General features: G+C 43.8%; 1 protein-coding gene across 6 annotated transcripts in view; it reads left to right on the top strand.

Annotated features, from left to right (window-relative positions):
• Positions 1-5,618: 5,618 nt before the first annotated feature.
• The window catches only part of STAG1 (STAG1 cohesin complex component), a 350,463-nt gene continuing 332,573 nt past the window's right edge, over positions 5,619-23,508 (top strand). For 2 of the 6 annotated variants that reach the window (XM_059663855.1, XM_059663859.1), the window contains exon 1: positions 5,621-5,859. The gene's annotated coding sequence lies outside the window, so the exon portion shown is untranslated. Of the gene's footprint in view, positions 5,860-16,700; positions 16,788-18,556; positions 18,631-23,508 lie in introns of all 6 variants that reach the window. The other 4 variants (XM_059663856.1, XM_059663857.1, XM_059663858.1 and 1 more) reach the window with 4 other exon arrangements.

Below are 23,508 nucleotides of genomic sequence, written 5' to 3' on the forward strand. Positions count from 1 at the left end.
GGGTGTGCAGGAGGTAGCCAATCAATGATTCTCTCTTATCATTGATGTTTCTATCTCTCTCTCCCACTTCATTCCTCTCTGAAATTATATATATGTATGTATATATATAATTTTTTAAATATATATTTTAAAGTTACAAAGGTAACCAACAAAAGAGCTAAAATTAATGCAATTGTTAAATGTTAGAGGAGTGGATATTAGCATAATCCTTATTTTTCATAGCAGGAGTCATTACATACAATATTGTCTAAAACTGATATGGGCATATTTAGAAACACCAAAGTAATCACAAACAAAAACATGTAAAAGAGGTTGTCCTTGGGGATTGTCCTAGACTTAGAAAGTGTTAGGATGAAATTTGTTGCTTTTCATCATATATTTTTTAGTGCTATTTGATTTTGTTACGATTTAATTTATTTTTATTTGTTGGCGTGTGTATTTCTTTGACTGAAAAAAAAATTAGAGGTTTGGTTTTTTGTTTATATGGAAACAATATTTTTGATATCTACCCTATCAAGGTTGTCTCCTTAAAGTGGGTCAAGTCTCATTCCAGATCTTTTAAAATAAGCAATGAGGTAGAAAACCAACGACACCAAGAAACTTGGACTAAGCAAATGGTTGTTCTACTGATACTTTAATTCTCTACCCTAAATAATATTTAAGAACCCATAGGTCAGTGGTTCTCAACCTTCCTAATGCTGTGACCCTTTAATACAGTTCTTCTTTTTGTAGTGATCCCCAACCATAAAATTATTTTCATTGCTACTTCATAACTGTAATTTTGCTACTGTTATGAATCGTAATGTAAATATCTGATATGCAGGATGTATTTTCATTGTTACAAATTGAACATAATTAAAGAATAGTGATTAATCACAAAAACAATACGTAATTATATATGTGTTTTCCGATGGTCTTAGGCAACCCCTGTGAAAGGGTCGTTTGACCCCCAAAAGAGTTGTGACCCATAGGTTGAGAACCGCTGACTTAGGTCCTACCCACACTATTACACCCCTCTGCTTATGAGATTTCCTTTAAATGTCTGGGTAGTTCTGGTCCTCCATTTTTTGGGAACTGGATTTTTTAAAAATATATAATTTATTGATTTCTCACAGAGAGGAAGGGAGAGGGACAGAGAGTCAGAAACATCAATGAGAGAGAAACATTGATCAGCTGCCTCCTGCACACCCCCCACTGGAGATGTGTCCGCAACCAAGGTCCATGCCCATGACCGGAATCGAACCCAGGACCCTTCAGTCCAAAGGCTGACATTCCATCCACTGAGCCAAACCAGTCAGGGCTGGGAACTGGATTTTGTCTGCAACCAGGTTACTGACTGTGAAAGGGGAGGTATTCCGGCTCTCTCTTATCAATTTTGGGACAGACTGCTCATGTTTAAAAGAAATTATGTTTTTCATATTAAAAAAGAATGGAAAAAAAAAATCATGGTTTAATCTGATAGGTGGAATACCATGGCACATTACTGCCACCAGTTGGCAGAACACCTTAATTGCAAGAGTAGGAAAGATGGGAAAACCATTTCTGATTTTTTTCCAAAAGTCTAGCAGCAAATGTCCTGTGTCAAGTGAAAAATGCAAAGGAAGAATGCTAAATGTAAAAGTGAAGAGTTATAATGCATAATCAACAGACCTCTCTTTTGGTCTAAATATTCTCTTGACATAGAAGATGAGTCACAGATTGGGAGACAATATTTGCAAAAGACATATAATAAAGGACTATTAAGCAAAATATACAAATATGCACCTGGAACTCTGTAAAAGTGGTGGGAAGGGAAGAATCATTAATGAAATGTTCCTTTGAAAAGTCTTTATGAGATCTACAAGAGAAAAACTATAAAATTCTGATTACTGCAATCAGAGGAACTGTTGATGAGTAGAAAGACTCATTATAATTGAGAAGTCAGTTTTTCCCAACTTGATCTATAGATTCAATGTAATCCAAATAAAAATCCAAATTAATATCTACAAACTGATTCTGAAGTTCATATGGAGGGCAAAAGATGCAGAGTAGCCAGAACAATATTGAAAGAGAAGAACAAAGTTAGAGGACTGATGCTACCTGATTTTAAGATTTACTATTAAGCGACAGAAATTAAAACAGTGTGATATTGGTGAAAAACAGATAAATAGATCAATGGAAAAGAACTGAGAGCTCATAAAGATAATCAAGTGATCTTAGACAAAGAAATGAAGGCAATACAATGGAGTAAAGAAAGTCTCTTCAGTAAATAGTACTGAAACAATGGGTATTCACATTTAAAAAAAAACTCTAGACACAGATCTTACATCGTTCACAAAAATAAACTCAAAATATCATAGACCTAAATGTAAAAGGCAAAACTATAAAACTTCTAGAACAACAACACAGGAGAATACCTATATGACCTTGGGTCTAGTAATACCTTGTAGATACAACAAACACCAAAGACACAATCCATGAAAGAAATCATTGAAAAGCTGGACTTTATTAAAATTAAGAATTTTTGCTCTGAAAAACACAACGTCAAGAAAATCAGAAGATTAAGTCACAGATTGGGAGAAAATATTTGCAAAAGACATATAATAAAGGACTATTAAGCAAAATATTCAAAAGAACTCTTAAAACTCAACAGTAAGAAAACAAACAACCTAAGTAAAAAATCAACCAAAGACCTTAACAGACATCTCACCAAAGAAGATATACATATGGGGAAATAAGTATATGAAAAGATGTTCTACATTATATGTAATCAGGAAAATGCAAATTTTAACAATAATGAGATAACACTACACACCTATTAGAATGACCAAAATCTGGAACACTGACAACAGCAAATACTGATGTTGTAGAGCAAAATAAACTCTTACATTGTGGGAATGCAAAATAGTACAGATACTTTGGAAGATAATTTTACAGTTTCTTATAAAACTAAACATACTCTTAGCATATGATCCAGCAATCAAACTCCTTATTTACTCAAAGGAGTTGAAAACTTATGTCCACACAAAAATTCTGCATAGGAAAGTTTATAGAAGCTTTATTCATAATTGCCAAAACTTGGAAGCAACCAAGATGTCCCTCAATAAGGGAATGGATAAATAAAATGTGGTACATCCAGACAATGGATTATTATTCAGTACTAAAAAGAAATAAACTATCAAACTACTAAAAGACATGGAGGTAATTTTGGGGGACTTTTGAAGAGAAAGAATGTAGTAGAGAACAGAGAACTAGGAGTTGAATTATGGGAGGGAATAAAGAGGAGGAGCTAACAAAGAAACCAGATGACCAGTAATCTAGATAGATTGTAGAACCCAGGAATTGTCTTACAAGCAAGGGAAATAGGGTTTCAAGGAGGGACTAAGGATTGGGTGTGCCAAGAAAATGAGGAATGAGAAAATGGTTGGAAATGAGAACTCTCGTAACTTAAAAGTGTGATTTCAATTTGCTGTTATGGAGTCACTGATAAAAGGTAAAGAATAAGGTGGAAATGCAAAGTTGAATCTTTTGAGAAATATGATAGTGAAAGAAAGGTTGTATGGACCCCAAGAAGATTCATTTGGTATGAACCCCAGAAAGGAATTTCTCTCCTGAGATGGACTCCCCATGATCAACTGACAGCCTGAATTTTATAAATAATAAGAGCCTAATAGCCATTTACTGACAGGGGCTTCTCGCATATTCTGGGTACCAGGGAAACCTAGACGGAACCTGTGGTTTCCTGCAGTTTGCCCTGCCTGTTCACTTATGCTGGCTGATGTTAACAACTGCAGGGAAAACCTGAATTGAGACCTGCCCTGAAATGTGCAATTTGGACACTTCATTTACATAAAACAGACCTAATTGAGAACCTGGGTGGGAACTTTTGCTATAAAAGGTGGCCTTCTCTTTGGTAAAACACAATTTAGGTTTTACCAAAAAAAATTGTAAAAATTCTGCAGCTCCTATTTAGTTAAATAAATGCTTTTTATCCTTTATTACATTATAAAATTAACTTTGGTTTACAGTTGACAGTACAGTAAATGGAGGGAGTAGCACCGAATTTTAAAAAAGGAATGGAAACTGCCTGTTGAAAAATAGAAAGAAGCCAGTGGATAGGAAGATATTGAAGATATATAAGAGCCTATTAAAGTAAAGGTGGAAGGAGGAAGTGGGAAGGGTGGCATATGTAGTCCAGGGAGAAAGACCGGTTTGGGAGAGAAGGGAAGAATGGATTAATTTGATGAGAGTTTTTGAAATCAAGAACAGGATGTGGCTAAATGTTTTAACATGGAGAGAATATAAACCCGATATGGGAGTCCCATAGCTTTGATCCCAGGAAACCAGATGATGTTCATTAGTATAGATTGGGACTGGTACCTTGAACAAGGAAAGTTAGAAGTAGTCTTTGTGAGATTGAGGCAACCAAAGGTTAATAATTATAAGTGGGGTTCCAGGTGGGTTGTGATTTCAAAAGCCACACACCTTTTGACCCTTGGGAGAGAAACCAGAAATTAGGGTAATTTACTGGAGCTTGTCACTCAGGACTATAAAGGAGTTGAGCGATTCTAAGGCATTACTAACACAGAGCTGGCTATAGCAACAGAGAACTTAGTCATAAACGGGGCTGATGCCCTGGGAGATTAAGGATTCAATTTGTATAGAAAAGTTGTGAGCAAGTGAAAGGTGGGAAACACGGCCAAGACCACCGCGAGGCAGGCGGATGGTAAGTAGGGAGGAGACCACGTTCAAGGGCATATTTGAGCCCTGATCTCACGGTAGTCAATTATTTCCCTTTTGGCAGCTAAGAGGCTAGGAACGTCCATTTCAGAGCCACTGAGAGGAGTCCTAAACGGTGGGAGGAGAAATCTAATGCAAAAGCGGAGGCTGCAGCCTGCTAGTCCAGCCACATTCACTTCCACTAACTGGCCAATGCTGCCGCCTTATGCAAAGCCAGCACCACGGGAGAATCTGCTTCACCGAGGCAGGGGCCTCGCCGCTCGGCCTGGGGTGGGCACTGCCGCGTCTAGGCCAGCGGCGAGGGAGGTCCCTAAGTCCTCGAAACCCTTTCACCCTCTCCCGGTAGAGCGCCAATCAACAATGAGTCGCTAATACAATGCGAGGTTCCGAGGCCCTGGCTACACGGGAGAGGTCGGGAGCAGTTATGCGCCGCCGCTCCCTCCCTCCCGTTGCCGCAGAGAGTTCGGGTTGGGGGGTGCGGGCAGCAGGAGCCGGGCAGGGCTGCAAAAAAGCGCCAGTCCCGCGACCAGGGGAGGGGCCTCGGGGAAGGGGCTGGGGCGGGTTTCCCTCCTAGGGTTCCGTAAAGCTCCAAAAATGGCGGGCGACAACTCGGCTAGCCAGGCGCGCAGGCGCCACCGTGGCCGTCTTTCCGACAGCCTCGGGCAATCCACGAACTGTCCACAACACCCGCCCCCAGTGGCAGCCGCCGCTCACGATTGGCTGAGCTGGCCCAGGGCTCCGTGCAGGGGCGGGGCCGCCACGCCGAGGCCACGTTTCCCGCCCCGCTGGCGCGCGTGCGCGCAAACCCCACTGGAAAGCATTTGAGCGCGTCCCCGCCGGGGCCCCCAGCTCGCGCCTCTGCTCCCTCCCCTTTCCGGGCAGGCCGGTCCCGTCAGCGAGGCAGTATGCGCCGCGGCCAGCAGAGGGCGGTCCGGACCCAAGTCTGCAGCGGCGCCATTGGCGTGTGGAAAATGCCACCAGATGGCGGGTTAGGATTGCAGCTCCGTTGAAGGCGCGGCCCCCGCTCCCGAACCCCCGGCGACCACCCCGTAACAACCCCCCCACATCGGGAATAACACACCGGAGACTTTTGGGGGGAAACTAGGTCCACGGCCGGCGGCGCCCGGATGGGCAGCTGAGGTGAGTACGGGCAGCGGCGACAGCGGCGGGGGGCGGGAAATAGGGGGAATGCGGCGGCAGCAGCGCGGGGGCTGGAGACGCCGATCCAAAATGGAGGCCGGGCGAGAGCGAGAGAGCGCGAGCGGGGAGCTGGCGGGCGGGCGGGCCCGGCTCGGGCTGCGCGCGGGGGAGGGAGGCCGCGCGGGCCTGTGCGAGGTGTGGCGGTCGCTGACCGTCCGGGCGCGCGTGGGGGGCGACGGCTGTGGGCGCGGCGGGCACCCCGGAGCTCTCGTGGCTCCTCACTCATCCCGCGGGCCCCGAAAATGGTGCCCCCGCCCGCTCGGGCACTACGGCGACGAGCGCGGAAGCCTTTGTGGCGCGCTCGGGCCCGCCGCCAAGCCCGCCCTCCGCCCCCCCCCCCCGCGCCGCCCGGACTTCGGGACTCGCCCGCGCCCGGCGGAGCCGGCCCGAGGCGGGCTGGTGTGAACGCCTTCTGCCGCCCCGCGTTTCTGCGGTGTTTTAGCGGCAGCGTCGTCACATGACAACGAGCTCGCCTCCGTGGAGGGGCCTGGGGGTCGCTCGGCGTGGCGGCCGGCCCAGGCTTTTCCTTGGTCGGGTGGGGCTGGGAGCTGGCAACTGGGGGAAAGGGGGCGTCGAATCCAGGCTTCCCGCTATCTGCCCTCCCCGCCCCCGACGGAGGCTTCCTCGTGAAACGTGCCCAGGCCCGAAAACGGCCCCGCTAGTTTGCCGCTCCCCCGGGAGAGGAGACCAATAAAAGTTGTTTTCCCTCTTTTCTCGGGGTGGAGGCGGGGTGGAGGGCTGGGAAACTGGAATGCTTGGAGTGGGACCTGGGCCTCGATTGGAGGATCTGAACTGGGCGCTGCTGCTTGTGTGCTGTAGGGATGGAGAAAAATTTTCAGGTTTTAAAATTGTCACCTCACCCCGTCTACCCATATGAAATGGTATCAGTTCTCTTCACATTGCAGAGAATCATGCCCCGGGCGTATAAAAAAAATCATGGGGTGGTTTTGGAAGCTTATGATCTCAACGATGCTGTTTGTATGTTTTAGTGTTTGTATGTGACTATAGCGACCAATTCGCCGTTATCGTTGGTGTTAAGATGACAGTTTATTCCTTTTCGTGGCTGTGACTAAGAAGGACTCTGTTTTGCATCTTAGCAAATAAAGTTAGTGTTTGTGAAAGTATCTGAATTGACATAAAGTTGTGTGATTTGTAACTAAAGTTGTGTGGAATTTGTAACTCCACCTTTTAGTTTTCTGTGTGTGTTTTCAAGAAACTTGCAAATTCTGATGCTCCAGCACTTAGGGAAGTATCCTCAACAGTGAAAATATAAACGACTTACTGTATGATATATTGTGCCACGCTCTCATATTTATAATGTATGAAGAATTCAGATTCCAAAATTTCTTTAGAAGGTGGGATGTTGAAAGATCCAGAAAGGTTGTTTACTTGTGGTTTTTGAGAATATAACAAATTATTTGCTATCTAAAGTTCTAGAAAACTTACAGGTGTTTTGCTACATTTTCAAAATGTACTTTAAATTTATTCAAGTGGTCTACCAATGGTCATGTTTACAGCCAAATTGCTTTTGAATGAAAATTTCTCTGTATCCTCTTCAGTTTTGATGTTCTGGTAAAACAGGGATATTCAGATAGATGTGAAATAAGGAAAATTGTTATGCTACTAGGATTGCTTTCTTTGAAGACAGTAATACAATTACTGTTGATTTGAATGGCTTTAAGGGAGGTATGGTGTAGGGGCGAGGACTGGACTGAAGTTAAACATTCCCTAGGTTTGTCATCGTTGGGATGTCATTCTTGAGCTTTACTTTCCTCATCACTAAAATGAAGGTAATAAATTATATGGTAGTTGTTTTTAATATGTGTGTGAAAAAGTCCTTTTAGTGTTAGGACTTTAAAAATATACAGTTTTAATCTTTTTCCCTTGATTTTGGATCAAGTACCACAAATTTAACAGCTTAAACAAACCTCTTTATTATCTCAAAGGTCAGAAATCTGTGTACTTTTTTTTGTTTGTTAATCCTCACCTGAGGATATTTTGTCCATTGATTTTTAGAGAGAGTGGAAGGAATGGAGGGGGAGGGGAAGGGAGAGGAAGAGAGAGAGATGTGAGACACATAAATTGGTTCCCTCTCACACTCATTCCAACCTGCAACACAGGCACGCATACCTGACAAAATCGAACCCGAGATCCTTTGGTGTGTAGGCCAACGCTTCAACCACTAACCAACACCGACCAGATCTCTGGGTACTTTTTGTAACCAGGCTCTCAGTTCAGCATCTCACCAGGCTGAAATCAAGATGTCAGCTGGCTGCAATTCTCATTTGAGGCTTAAGGTCTTCCAAGCTTACTACTTGTTGGCAGAATTAATTTCTTTGGCTGTATGAAGTTTTTTTTCTAGCTAAGTTCCTTACCATATGTCCATGTAGGCAGTTACAACATGGCTGCTTGCTTTCATCCAGGCAAGCCTGACCAGTCTCTTGACTTCCTCTGTCTCTGATCTCTAGATTCCCCTTTAAGACCTCTTTTAAAAGCTCATCTGATTAGGTCATACCCACCCAGGTTAATCCCCTTTTTGGTGAAATCAACTGATTAGGGACTTTAACTACAAATGCAAAAATCTGTTTTCCATCTAACAGTTACAAGAATTATATCCCATATTATGTCTTTCCCACACTCAAGGGGAGAGGATTAGACAGGGGTGTGGGTCATTGAGGGTTTTTAGAATCAAGCTTTTTTAAAAAAATTATTGATTGATTTAGAGGTGGGGCGAAGAGAGAAACTGATTTGTTGTTCCACTTATTTATGCATTGGTTGCTTCTTTGTGTGAGCCCCGACTGGAGATTGTACCTGAAACCTTGGCTTATGGAGATGACACACTAACAAACTGAGCTACCTGACCAGGGCAAGGGTATCAAGCTTTAAGGCAGCGGTCGCCAACCTTTTTGACCTCACGGACCATCAGTGGTCCGTGGACCAATGGTTGGTGACCACTGCTTTAAAGGATATAGCCAGTAGTTAAAATTGTTAGGGAGATGCAGTTTAGTTTCTTAACAGAGAGGTGATGCAGTAGTGACTTGGTCAGTCTTTGTTAGTGGAATAACAATATAAATCTTTAGAAATTAGATGATTCTTGCTGCTCTAATAGTCTGTAGGGAAAATTAGGAAGTAAAAACCTAAAAGATTGCATAAGCCCCAGGATGAGATGAATCTTGAGGTAGGAATTAGGGTTGTGTCTAAAGCAGCCGTGGGCAAACTATGGCCTGCGGGCCGGATCCGGCCCATTTGAAATGAATAAAACTAAAAAAAAAAAAAAAAAAAAAAGACCGTACCCTTTTATGTAATGATGTTTACTTTGAATTTATATTAGTTCACACAAACACTCCATCCATGCTTTTGTTCCGGCCCTCCGGTCCAGTTTAAGAACCCATTGTGGCCCTCGAGTCAAAAAGTTTGCCCACCCCTGGTCTAAAGAGAAGGAGGGATCAGTTTTCTGTCGTTTTGGTAGTTAAGAGGATAGGATCCCAGCTTCCTATCTTTAAATACTGAGAGAATCCTTGTCCTATTGAGAAATGTGATTCTTTTAAAATGAGCTTTTAAGTAGGTCATAGTTAGACCAGTTGGTTTTATAGAATCTTTTCTCCATGTAGTACATCCCTTCCTTATTGCTTCCATCAGGTTTTTTCCTCCTCTTCTAATTCCCTGTTCTTGCCAGTTAGTGCTTGAAGGACACTTCAAGTCCTACCTTCTTTCTTTAAAAAAAAAAGAAAAAAGATTTTAGCGGAAGAAAGGCGGGGGGTGGGGGGGGGTGTGGAGAGAAAGAAACATCAGTGTGGCAGGGGTGGAAGTGGGGGTGGGGAGAGACAGACAGACATCGATGTGGGAAACATCAGTCGATTGCCTTCTGCATGTGCCCCAACTGGGTATGGACCATGCAACCTGCGTGTGTGCCCTGACCGGGAATAGAACCCACGACCTTTTGGTGTACTAGACTACATCCCAACCAATGGAGCCATACCTGCCAGTGTGAGTCCTACCTTTTTTATAAAATACATTCCTTTGTGTTGTGGGCCTAAATGATGTACCAGTTAGTTGTGTCTCTAAGGAGTTTTGTAAATTAAATAGCTATACTAATGGCTTTTAACTTGCTAGAAGCTCACAGTTACCAAAACATTTTACATTGTGACTCAGTACAAACATGCAATAGAAATAAAAGTGTCACAAAACAGTATTTTATGCAGTGCACTCTGATATACTGATTTTTTAAAAACGAATAATGCTGGTTGCAGCTTGCCTACCTGATCTAATAACTCACCTACCCAGAGTTGGAAAAGTAATCAAGAGAGTGCAAAGTATACTAGTAAAACCATAAGGAGAAACCATTTCACTTGCATCAGATTAACAAACATTAAAAATCCTGATATCAAATTTTGGTGAGAATGCGGAGAGTGTAAATTGATAGTCATTTTGCAAATGAATTTGTTTTAGCTAGTAAAATGAAGTATAGGTACCTTACATCTAGCAGTTACACTTCTGTCTACATTCCTGTGAGAGAAAATCTTATATACCAGGTTGTGAACAAAAATGTTCATAATAACCTTGTTTGCAGTAGCCAATATTTAGAAACAGACTGTTCATCAGTGGTAGAATGGATAAATAAATGGTAGTTTTCAAAAGTTAAAATAACCTTAAAAAAGTTAATCTTAATTCCTATGATAACCTCACTTGGTCATAGTGTATTATCCTTTTTATATTTAATATTTTGTTAGGAATTTCGGGATATTTCTTCATGAGGGATATTGTGTTGTAGTTTTCTTTGGTTGTAATGTCTGATAGGTTTCAGTGTTAGGATTATGATAGTCTTATAAAATAAGTTGAGAAGTGTTCCCTCTGTTAGTGAGTTTGTGCAATACTGATTGATATTCTTTCTGGAATTTTAGCTAGAATTCACCAGTGATACCATCTGGACTTGGAATTTTTTTTTATAAGAAGGTTTTGGTAACATTCAGTTTTTTAGTGGATGCAGGGTTATTCAGATTTTGTTTCATCTTAAGTCAGTTTTGTTAAGTTGTATTTTTAAAGAAAATTTTCATCTCATGTGTTGACATAAGTTGTTTATAAGATGTCCTTGTTAGCCTCCTAATGTCTGTAGGATCTGAAGTGATAACTTTTCTTTGATTTCTGGGGTTGTTAATGTGTTCTTTCTTTTTTTCTCTACCAGTCTAATTCAGGTTTACCAATTTTGATATCTTTTCTAAATATGTTTTTTTAATTGATTTGTGTGTGTGTGTTTGTGTGTGTGTGTGTGTGTGTGAGAGAGAGAGAGAGAGAGAGAGAGAGAGAGAGAGAGAGAGAAGGAAGGAAGGAAGGAGGGAAGAAAGAAAGAAAGAAAAGAAAGGAAGGAAGGAAGGAAGGAAGGAAGGAAGGAAGGAAGGAAGGAAGGAAAGGGGAAGGGGAAGGGGAAGGGGAAGGGGAAGGGGAAGGGAAGGAAAGGAAGGAAGGAAGGAAGGAAGAAACGAAGAAAGAAACAAAGAAAGAAACAAGGGCAAGGGGAAGGGGAAGGGGAAAGGAGTGAGAGAGAAACATCGGTCAGTTGCCTCCCCACACACCCCTACAACCTGGGTGTGTGCCCTGACCAGGAAGTGGTGCATAGTACAACACTCAACCAACTGAGCCACACCAGCCAGGCCTCAATATCTTTCCAAATAATAACACTGTCATTTTTTCCCATTCATCTTTTCTCTTCATTTATTTTTGTTATATATAATTTTTTTCTTACATGTATTTTCGTTTTCTTTTTCTAGCTTCTTAAAGTGGAACTGAGGTCATAGAATTCAGACATTTCTTATTTTCTAATATAAACATTCAAAGCTAGAGATTTTCCTCTAATGTATCCCATAGATTTTGGTAAGTTGTGTTTTTATTCAGTTTGAAATTTTTTCTAATTTGCTTTGCGATTCCTTTTTTGTTTACTTTGTGATTTCTTCATTAACCCATGGATTACTTACAAGTCTAATTTTCAGATATTTGGAGTTATTTTAGACATCTTTTTGACTGCTAACTTAATTTCATTTTGAGGTCGGAGAATATCCTCTATATCAGTGTTTCTCAATCTTCCTAATGCCGCGACCCTTTAATACAGTTCCTCATGTTGTGGTGACCCCCAACCATAAAATTGTTTTCGTTGCTACTTCATAACTGTACTTTTGCTACTGTTATGAATCATAATGTAAATATCTGATATGCAGGATGTATTTAGGCGGCCCCTGTGAAAGGGTCGTTAGACCCCCAAAGGGGTCGCAACCCATAGGTTGAGAACCGCTGCTCTGTATGATTTTAATCCTCTTAAATTTATTGAACCCTGTTTTATGGTCTAGCATATTGTCTGTCTTGGTAATGTACCTTTCACACTTGAAAAGAATGTGTATTCTTCAATAGGGTTGTCTTCTGTAAATATCAAGTAGATTAAGGAGTTTTGGTAATACTTTCCAAATAATCTATGTCTTTATTGTTTATGGGGGGTGGGGGGGACAGTGGGGTTTGGTCTAGTTCTATGAGTTGCCGAGAGATGTTAAAATATCTATGACCATGGAATTGTCCATTTCTCCCTTAATTCTGTCAAATTTTGCCTCATGTATTTTGAAGCTTGTTCTTAGGCATGTACAATTTATGATTGTTTGTCTTCTTGATGAGTTGACCTTGTTATCATTATGAAATATCCCTATTTATTCTGGTAGGAGTCTTTGTCCTGAAGTCTACTTTATCAGATATTAACATAGACACTCCAACTCTCTCCAGCTTCCTGTTTCCATACTATTTCTTTTTCCATCCATTTACTTAAGATTTTTCCTTACATTTAAGATGCACTTCTTGAAGCATATAGTTGAGTTTTGCTTTTTTATCCTTTTGGCAGTATGGAATTGGAATATCTCTTTCAATTATACAAAAACATTGATTATGTGCTAATGCCTAGCAAGGTCTGTGAAGCGCCTGAGATTATACCCTACTTGCAGGCTAGCAAGTGTCATGTTGGTGGTTGACGCCAATAGGAATCCCTAATTTGGGGTGTGGTTGGTGAAGGTTAAAAAAAAAAGGAAACTTTATTCTGCTTAATTGTGATACAGCATAGCTGTGAAGCAGTCCTGGGGCCAGGACCCTCTTGCCTGACAGCTCTGCTCCCTGCTGGTCTGCTTTGTTCGGTGCTGGTCTATTCTGCTGTGATTTGGTCTGCTCCATTATGTGCCAGTTTGTTCTGGCCTGTACTGGTCTGCTCTGTTCTGTTCTGGTGGGACATCTTAGGTGTTTCAGTTCAGCCTGGGAGACACAGTTTTCAGTCTTGGTGGAAAGGGAAAGTTTGCTTATAGAGCAGAGGGGAGCTGGCTTATATGGACAGAAGTCCCTGCCCTCATACAAATGAGGATTCCAAGTCATCCAAGATTGATTGGTCCAAAAGGCACTTCTGATTGGTCAGAATAGAGCTGCCCTGATTGGTCAGAGGTACACAACTCTGGATGGAGAAAGCCTCAGTCATAGTGGTTGAAATAGGATTCTAGGAACTCCTTTTTTAAGGGCTGGGTCCAATGGCAGAGTGCAGGCTTCTCCCTGAAGTGCAGTTTGCATGAGAGGCCCCTTTGTAAAAATGGCTGCTAGGCTCTGTTTTTTTAAAAATTTGAGACCAGTTAGCCACCATGAGCCCTTCTTAGTAGGTGTCTTCTTAGGGTTCACACAGGTTAACCTGCCACAGTTTAATTGGATGCTAGTAGGAGTTATGAGACTCTTTCGTCAGAGATAAAGAACAATGCACTATATAGAAATAGCAGTAGCCACAGAATCAGCCCCAATTTGCACAGTTATGTGGAAGAGTGACACCTATACATGAAATGAGTGGGTTGTGTCATAGAGGAATACCGGGGTTGGGGAAACTTAAATCATTATAATGGGTAGTAAGCATGCCTCCCCTTTTCTCTGAGGAAGATGCCCGATTATACTAGGTTTATTATTTTTTGTATCTTATTTAGAGCACTGAGAGGTAAGCCTTTTGCATTCTCTCGTAGATAGTATGAAGTAGCAAATGTGTAGATATTTTTATGACGGTAAACAATATGAAAGCTAAAGAACATCTTAAGCTGTGTTGTACTTTATTTTTAAACTAGGGGCCCAGTGCACAAATTCGTGCACCTTGAAAGGAACTGTGGGCCATGAGGCTGTGGTGGGCAGAGGGGCGGGTCTTGGCCCATCCTCAGCACCCCTGCCCGGCCCCTCCCACTCTGGCCCTAGGTCCCCTGTCTACCGGCAGCCCTGCTCCCACCACCGCCACTCCCACACCCTGATGGCACCGGCCCTGGTCGCATCCGCTGATGGCGTGGAACGATTCGGGCCAGCACCAGCAGTGGGTGTGAGTGGGGCTGGCGCTGTCAGCAGGTGTAAGCAGCGGCTGCTGCCCCAATCGCCCCTCAGGAGCAGGGGGAGGTGGCGAATCCCTGAGGGGCAATCTGGGCCCGCAACCGCCACTTGCACCTGCTGACAGTGCCAAGCAATTGGGGTGGTGCCAGGTGCTGGCAGTAGGTGTGAGCAGGGGCTGGTCCCAGCAGCAGATGTGAGCGCCCAGCGGGACTGTGGCATGCGGGAGCAAAGGACTTGCAGTAACCACCAGAGGCTTGCCCTGATGACAGTGACCGGTGCCCCACCTTGGTCTGGCTCACCTGCTCCACCATCCCGCTGAGGCCAATGCCGGTCATGTTCTGCACGCACCCCCGGTGGTCAGCGCACGTTATACTGACCAGTAGTTCAGTTGTTCTGCTGTTTGGTCTATTTGCATATTAGGGTTTTACATATGTAGATTCTAAATTAACTTTTGAGAAGAAAATGCCTTTGTGTCTTGTATTGCTAGGGATAATTAAAAAGTTGATGCTCACAGATGAAGGAAGCACTGTCACACACATGGGATGTGGCTAAGAATGCCATTGTTCCTCTTCGGGACCGGGATCCGGTGTGGAGAGCCCTTCGTCCTGGGAAACGGGGTGCCGCCAGAAAGGGGGCCGCCCCCATGCCCTTCGCTAAACCATTTGTAGATGACCTGCTTCTGGGTCGGGGTTTCGCAGCTCTCTCGCTGCGATCTATTGAAAGTCAGCCCTCGACACAAGGGTTTGTAGATAAAAATTTAAAAAAAAAAGAAAAAAAGAATGCCATTGTTCATTATGTAAGAGAGTTCCTGGCACTTGAGTCGCACTTGTTTCAAATTCTAACTCAACCCCTTGGGCAAATTCTTTAACCTCTCTAAACCTCAGTTTTGTATTCTGTAATATGGGAATAATAAAAGCATGCCTCTTATGGATTATTGTAAAGGTTAAAAGGTGGGGTTTAAGTGTTAGATTACATTGCATTTTACATAAATCCAAAGGGCATTAATCTTAAAATTAAAAGGAGAATGAAATTATAATTAAATAAATGGTGAGGTTATTTTCCAGAAGTAAAGAATTTTAATTGGTTCTTATCAGCACATAGAGCTAGCACAGTGGTTCTCAACCTTGGCTGCACATTAGAATCACCTGGGAATCTTTAAAATCCTGATTTCTGGGCCTCATCCTCCGGAAATTCCGTTTCTTTGTTATGGGGTGGGGCCACAACATTACTAACAAAGAAACAGAATTTCCGGAGGATGAGGCCCAGAAATTAGGATTTTAAAAAGATTCCCAGGTGATTCTAATGTGCAGCCAATGTTGAGAACCACTGAGCTAGGAGATGAAAACTTTATTAATGAGTATGGTCAGAGAATGAAGTACTCTTGTTAATTGAGAGATGAGGATTATGGCCAGAGTTTTTTGCTTATTGTCAAATATATTTCAAACGGCAGGCTCTTTTTCTTTCCTTAGAAAATACTGCATCCTAGAAAGGCAATTTAATACTTTCTTGGTAATTGAGAAACTTTGATGGTTGTATGAGGATTATTTTTTAATTATTAGCTTTATGTATAATTTTTTAAAGAGACTACGAATGAATCTTTACCAAGAGCAAAACATATCTTGAAAGTTACTAGACAAAATAAGATGATAGGCGATTGCTTTTATTATCATAAAAATGGGGTACAAAGAAGAAAACCCTGATTAACTTAAGAATTTATTTTAGTTATGAATTTTTAAAAAAATTTTTAAAAAAATATAAAGGCAGCTTGGGGTAGGAGAGTGAAAACTAGGGCCAAAGACATGAATTTTAATTACAGCTGTAGCACTAACTACCTGTAATGTCTTTGAGTCATTACTTTTCTCTGGCCTCTGTTTCTTCATTGTAAAATTAGCGTCTTGGGCGTCGGTTCCAGGATTCTTTTAAATTTTGTAGTATCTGTTGAAATAATTAAGAAATCAACTCTGAATCAGGTCATGTAGAATGTTTGATTTGAAAGTCCTTAGTTTGGACAACCTAATTGTGTTATTAATAGGCTCTTTTCGCCTCATCTTTAACTAGTTATTAGAATCGTTCATGCTTTCCTCTAGTAGCTAGAGTCTAGCTGGTAAGTGTACAGACCAGTTATGTTAATATTGAGATAGTAGTTATAGGTTTTGGTGCCAGCTTTTGGTGTGTGTGTGTGCTTCTTTATTTGGGAAGAAAGAGATTAGCAAGTGCTTTCATATAGTTTTATTCAATGTGAGTTATTCAAGCATTTATTGAACATCTACAATGAGGCATACACTGGGTATAAAGATATTAAAGCATAGTTTTGTCTTTCTGATGTGCAGAGAAAGTGATTCACGATTCAGAACTTAGGTGACATCTTCTCTAAAAATCTTTTCCTGATTGCTCCTCTCTCCCTTTCTTAAATCCAGGGCTGGTCTAAGTGCTCTTCCTTTTGTGTTTTACTGGTATGCTGTGCCAGGGCTGCTATGACTGTGGAATTGGTGTTCTGCATAAAGGTACCTCGCCGAGGGCGTTGGTGGGGGCTGAAATCCAGATTTTATTTTGCTTGATGAACTGTCTATTTGCTTTTTCACCTTTTTCTAATTCACCTGACCTAAGGAGGCGTTCCCCCCCTCCCCCCATTCTTAAAAAGAATTTGTATATGCTAGCTAGCATATATCTACATTAAGAACATTTTATAGTGTGCTTTTTCTTTTTTTGTATCTAAGTTTTATACTAGGTAATAAATGTGTTGAGGTGATTTGTTGAAGTGAGAAAATGCTTCCTGAAGTTGAATTCTTATGTAATTTTGAAAGAAAAGTGAAAGTTAGCTAGCCAAGAGTAGAATAATGGATAGGGAATGGTATTTCAGGTGAATGCAAAGGGACAGGGTTGTGATCTAGTGTTGCCCATTGCTTTTTCAAACTTTGGTCCTTGCACCAGCAGTGTCAGTATTACCTGGGAATTTGTTAGAATTCAAGACCTTGAACCTCACCCCAGTCTGACTGAATCAGGAATTCAGGTGATTCTGCTACAGACTGAAGTTTGAGAGTCACTACTATAACCCACTTTGTGAGGAAGCATTAGTTAAATGTATGTTCAGACCATAGGGTACCTGTGAAAGAGTGATTAAAATATAGAGCTGTTAGCAGTGACCAAAGTGTCTAGTGTGCCAAACTAGAGTTTGAACTTTGTCCTTAAGCCTGTGGTTGCACATTAGAATTACTTGCGAGTTTTAAAAATATACCAGTGATTGGGATCTACTCCAAACCAACTGATACGAAATCTCTCAGTATCTGATGCACATTGTGAACTATGTAATTGACTGAACTTGGTTATTGATTATAATAGTATACACCTTTACTGAGAATATGTCAAATACTATGTCAGGTAGCATGATAATAATGAAATAACAGCATTTTATGGAGGTATTATTCCCATTTCACAGATGAAGTAGAGAGATTAAATACTTCCCCCAATATTACCTACCTAGGAAGTGGTGGGTTTGACTACAGGTTTTTGTGACTCTAAAGCAGGGGTGGGCAAACTTTTTGACTCGAGGGCCACAATGGGTTCTTAAACTGGACCGGAGGGCCGGAACAAAAGCATGGATGGAGTGTTTGTGTGAACTAATATAAATTCAAAGTAAACATCATTACATAAAAGGGTATGGTCTTTTTTTTTTTTTTTTTTAGTTTTATTTATTTCAAATGGGCCGGATCCGGTCCGCAGGCCGTAGTTTGCCCATGGCTGCTCTAAAGTCTAGTCTTTTAAGCAATTTTTTTTAAAACCCAGGGTACATAAACTTGGAATACAATCATATCTTTAAGTTATTTTTTATTGATTTCAGAGAGAAGAAGGGAGAGGGAGAGAGAGATAGAAATACCCATGATGAGAGAAAATCATTGATTTGGCTGCCTCCTGCATGCTTCCTTGAGCCCACAACCTGGGCATGTGCCCTGACCGGGAATCGAACTGTGACCTCCTGGTTCATGCGTTGATACTCAGCCACTGAGCCACACCGGCTGGGCACCAATCATATCTTTATTTCACTAACCTCTAAGTGAGATTTAGCATTTTCTTTGATTTTTGAATATAGGTAACAAATCACAGTTGTATAAGCAATACCTGTGACTTTGTTACCAATAGAAATCAGAAATACTTTCATATTAAATTACAGATGTTGCAGATATCTCAGAATGTTTAGGCTATAATTGTTAGACCCACCTAGATATATATTTTTTTAAATTCTAACCCAAGGATATGTTTCTTTATTGATTTTTAGATAGTAATAGAAAGACAAACATCTATCAGTTGCCTCCAGTATGTACCCCGCTGGAGATCAAACCCGCAATCTAGGTATGTGCCCTGACTCGAAATTGAAGCTGCAACCTTTTGGTGTATGTTTGATGCTCCAACCAACTGAGCCACCTAATCAGAGCCCACCTCTAGACCTTTATTTGCTGTGTTAAAGAAGTACATATATTGCTATGTCATAACTTTGCTTTTTAAAATACATTGATAATTGTATTTGAGTATAATTAATAATGCATTTTCTAATCATGCTACCATGTGCTGAGGAAGAGAGATTAGTAGGGTAGGGTAGAAGGGAATTTAAAAAATCCATTTGTTTGGTTATCTCTCAGAATAGAGATGAGGTCCTTATAAAAGAGACAATTTCTTTTCATTCTTTGACTTGTTAAATAGAACTGAATTCCAAGCTTTTTGTTACATGTCAAAGTTCTAGATTAAAAAATACTTTGGGTTTAGATTGCTTTTTTCTAAGCACTTCCAAGAAAAATTAGAGATAATGATATGCATTATCTCACCAGTCATTCTAACTATCCTGTAGTCTGATAAGTGCTGTTCTATTAATAGAACTTTCTCCAGTGATGGAAATGTTTTGTGTGAGTGCTGTCCGATTAATTACAATGTTGCAAAGAGACAAAATAACATAATAATAATTAACAGCAATATAACAATTTTGTATAATAAAAAGCATAATATGCTAATTAGACCGGACGTCCTTCCGGATGACCTTCTGGTCGAAGCTGGGTCTGCGAGGGAAGCCTGGGTCCCGGGTGCCAGAGGGAAGCCAGTGCCGGCAGCCGGGGGAAGGAAGGCCTACCCTTACACAATTTTCATGCGTCAGGCCTCTAGTCCTATCTAATAAAAGAGAAACATGGTAATTAGCGTACGACCGCTACCCTTCCCATTGGCTGATCAGGGTGATATGCAAATTAATTGCCAGCCAAGATGGCGGCCGGCAGCCAGGCAGCCGGAAACGAACATGAGGCTTGCTTGCTTCAGTGGCGGAAGACTCCAACGTTCCCTGCCTGCCTTGCTGGCCTCTGAGCTTGCAGTTTGAAACATTGTAACAAATATAGAAGCTAAACAAAACCCCAGAAACCAGCTTTCAGCCAGCCAGGATCTCAGAGCTGGAGTTGATACAGTGTTTCTATTATAGAACCTAAACAAACCAGACACCTGCTTTCAGCAGCAGAGGCCTCAGAGCTGGAGCCAGAGCTAAAGCTGGCCCAGAACAAAAAAGAAAAAAAGGAGCGGTTGGGAGCTTCAGTCACCCATCAGCCTGAAAACAGCCCTCAGCCCCTCACCCAGACTGGCCAGGCACCCCAGTGGGGACCCCCACTCAGATTCAGGACACCTTTCAGGGCAAACCAGCCGGCCCCCACACATGCACCAGGCCTCTATCATATATAGTAAAAGGGTAATATGCCTCCCAGCACCGGGATCAGTGGAGCCGCGAGGCCTCCCATCACCAGGATCAGTGGAGCCGTGAGGCCTCCCAGCACCGGGATCAGCGGAGCCACAAGGCCTCCCGGCACCGGGATAAGTGTGACAGGGGACAGCGCCCAAACCCCCTGATCGCCCTGCGGCTCTGTGTGTGACGGGGGGCGGGGCCACAACCTCCCTATCCGCCCTGCTCTGTTCATGACAGGGGAAGGCGCCCCAACCCCCTGATCGCCATGCGGCTCTGTGTGTGACAGGGTGCGGCGCCCCAACCCCCCACCCCCCACGGGACCTGCTCTGTGTGTGACGGGGTAGAGCCATAACCTCCCCATCAGCCCTGCCCTGAGTGTGACAGTGGCGGCGTCCCAACCCCCTGATCGGCCCTGCTCTGTGGGTGATAGAGGGCAGCGCCACAACCCCCTGATCGGCCCTGCTCTGTGTGTGATGGGGCGGTGCCCCAACTCCCCTATTGGCCCTGCTCTGTGAGTGACAGGGGGGAGCTCCTCAACCCCCTGATTGGCCCTGCTCTGTGAGTGACAGGGGGGAGCTCCTCAACCCCCGATCGGCCCCGCTCTGTGCGTGACAGGGGGCAGTGCCCCAACCCCCTGATTGGCCCTGCTCTGTGCATGACGGGGTGGCGCTGCAACCTCCCCATCGACCCTGCCTTGAGTATGATGGGGCGGTGCCCCAACCCCCCAATCGGCCCTACCCTGAGCGTGACTGAGGGTGGCATCGCAACCTCCCGATCCGCCCTGCTCTGTGCATGACAGGGGGCGGCGCCCCAAGTCCCCAATTGGCCCTGCTCTGAGCCCGACCAGGGGCTGCATCTAGGGATTGGGCCTGCCCTCTGCCACCGGGGAGCAGGCCTAAGCCAGCAGGTCATTATCTCTTGAGGGGTCCCAGACTGCGAGAGGGCACAGGCTGGGCTAAGGGACCCCCCCACTCGCCCCCCGAGTGCACAAATTTTTGTGCACCTGGCCTCTAGTCTATAGTAATAAAAGGGTAATATGCAAATTGGTCACAACACCCTTGCCGGGGTCCAACCCCAGCGGGTCCAGGGGTCCCCAAAGGTGTGGACGGAGTCGGCGAAGAAGGAATGACACGGAGACAGCGTTCAGTTGATCAGCAGCCTAGCCAGGATCTCCAGCCAAGTTCTGGTCTCGATCTCCAGAGAGGTTCTGCTCAGGTTCTCCAGTCAGGTTCAGTCACCAGGTTCTAGTCAGGCTCTCCTGCCAATCTCCGCAGTCAGGTTCAGTCCAGGATCCCCTGCCATGCTCTCTTGCCAGGCTCTGCCTCCAGGCTCCGAGGCCAGTCCCGGTCCAGGATCCTCCGGCATGCTCTCGCCAGCGAAGTTCTTCTGTCTCTAGAGAACGTTCTGTGTAGGTTCTGTGCCTAGGCTCTGTCTCTCTTGGTCCTGTCTTCCAAGCCCTGTGTGTTGCTGTCTTGTTACATCTGTATTTATACCAGTTCCTTTTAATCCTGTCAATCTCTATTACAAAGGTTAGGGCGTTTCTTATCTCCATTCCAGGGAGTAAAGATTATGTAGCTTAAGCATGATTGTTTGTAGTTAAATTGATTAACTACCCGCCTGGCACTTAGTTAAGGAGTTTCATCCCCTCCCTAACTTCAGGGGAAAAATCCCTACCTGGGGATTCAACCTTTCTCGGAGAGGTGACCTTGGTTAAAACACAGCGCCAAGAAGGTGAGCAAACATACTAAGAACCGTATGCCATATATGCCAGGTCCCCTGAAACAGCAAGGATGGACCAGCTCCCGGCACACCCTCACAGTCATGACCGGATATACTAGTCACAACCAGTATGCAAATTGACTATCACTCCAACACACAAGATGGTTGCCTCCATGTGGTCAAAGATGGCCTGCAGGGGAGGACAGTTGTAGGTGATCAGGCCAGCAGGGGAGGGCAGTTAGGGGTGACCAGCCTGGCAGGGGAGGGCACTTGGGGGCAACCAGGCCTGCAAGAGAGGGCACTTGGGGGCAACCAGGCCTGCAGGGGAGGGCAGTTGGGGGTGACTGGGCCTGCAGGGGAGGGCAGTTGGGGGCGATCAGGCCAGCAGGGGAACAGTTAGGCATTGACCAGGCTGGCAGGGAAGTAGTTAGGGGATGATCAGACTGGCAGGCAGAAGCATTTAGGGGCAATCAGGCAGGCAGGCGAGCGGTTGGGAGCCAGCAAGCAGTCCTGGATTGGAGAGGGTGCAGGCTGGGCTGAGGGACACCCCCACCCCCCAGTGCACGAAATTTGTGCATCGGGTTTCTAGTATATAGCTGATAGTATTGTTCATATGCCCGGTACTGTTTGAAGCATTTTACATATGTTAACTGAGGTAATCCTTACAACAACCCTATACGGTGTGTACCATTGATATGACATGGATACTGTTGTTAAGTCTCTGTTTACAGATGAGGAAATTGAGGCACAGACAAGTTATTTTTCCAAAAGTCACATAATTAGCAGAACTGAGACTCAGACCCTGGCAGTATGGCTTTCTTTATGTTCCCTTTACAGTGTAGTCCTTTATCACTTTCTTTAAACCCTCAAATGCATATAGTACAGAATGCTGTCAGAAAGAGTATACTAAAAGGAATATAAGATAAGCCATTTTGTTCTATTATTAACTGAAGTTTATAATACTTTCTCCTTTATTATTTGAATCTAATCATAACTAACATAGATATTATTAAACAGTAATTTAGATTTTACCCTTCTAGATTAATTTAAAGCTTGGTTCAAAAATTGAATATTAACACAGACATACTTGTTTTATTGCGCTTTGCAGTATTGCGTTTTTTGCAAATTAAGGGGTTGTGGCATTGAGCAAGTCTGTTGCCACAGCATTTGCTCAATTCATGTCCCTGTGCCACATTTTGATAATTCTCACAATATTTCAAGGTTTTATTATATAATACTAGAGGCCCGGTGCACAAAAATTTGTGCACTCGGGGGGGAGGGGGGGTCCCTCAGCCCGGCCTGTGCCCTCTCGCAGTCTGGGACCCCTCGGGAGATAATGACCTGCTGGCTTAGGCCTGCTCCCAGGTGGCAGAGGGCAGGCCCAATCCCTAGGTGCAGCCCCTGGTCGGGCTCAGAGCAGGGCCGATTGGGGAGTTGCGGCGCCGCCCCCTGTCACACTCAAGGCAGGGTCGATGGGGAGGTTGCGGTGCCACCCCCTGTCACGCACAGAGCAGGGCCAATCGGGGTTGGGACGCTGCCCCCTGTCACGCACACAGCAGGAGCAGGGCCCATCAGGGGGGTTGGGACTCTGTACCCTGTCATGCACAGAGCAGGGCCCATCAGGGGGTTGGGGAGCTCCCCCCTGTCACACACAGAGCAGGGCTGATAGGGGAGTTGGGGCACCGTCCCCTGTCACACACAGAGCAGGGCGGATCAGCGGGTTGGGGCACCGCCCTCTATCACCCACAGAGCAGGGCGGATCAAGGGCTTGGGGTGCCACCCTCTATCACCCACAG

Source organism: Myotis daubentonii, chromosome 14 (assembly GCF_963259705.1).
Source record: "Myotis daubentonii chromosome 14, mMyoDau2.1, whole genome shotgun sequence".
Lineage (NCBI taxonomy): Eukaryota > Metazoa > Chordata > Mammalia > Chiroptera > Vespertilionidae > Myotis > Myotis daubentonii.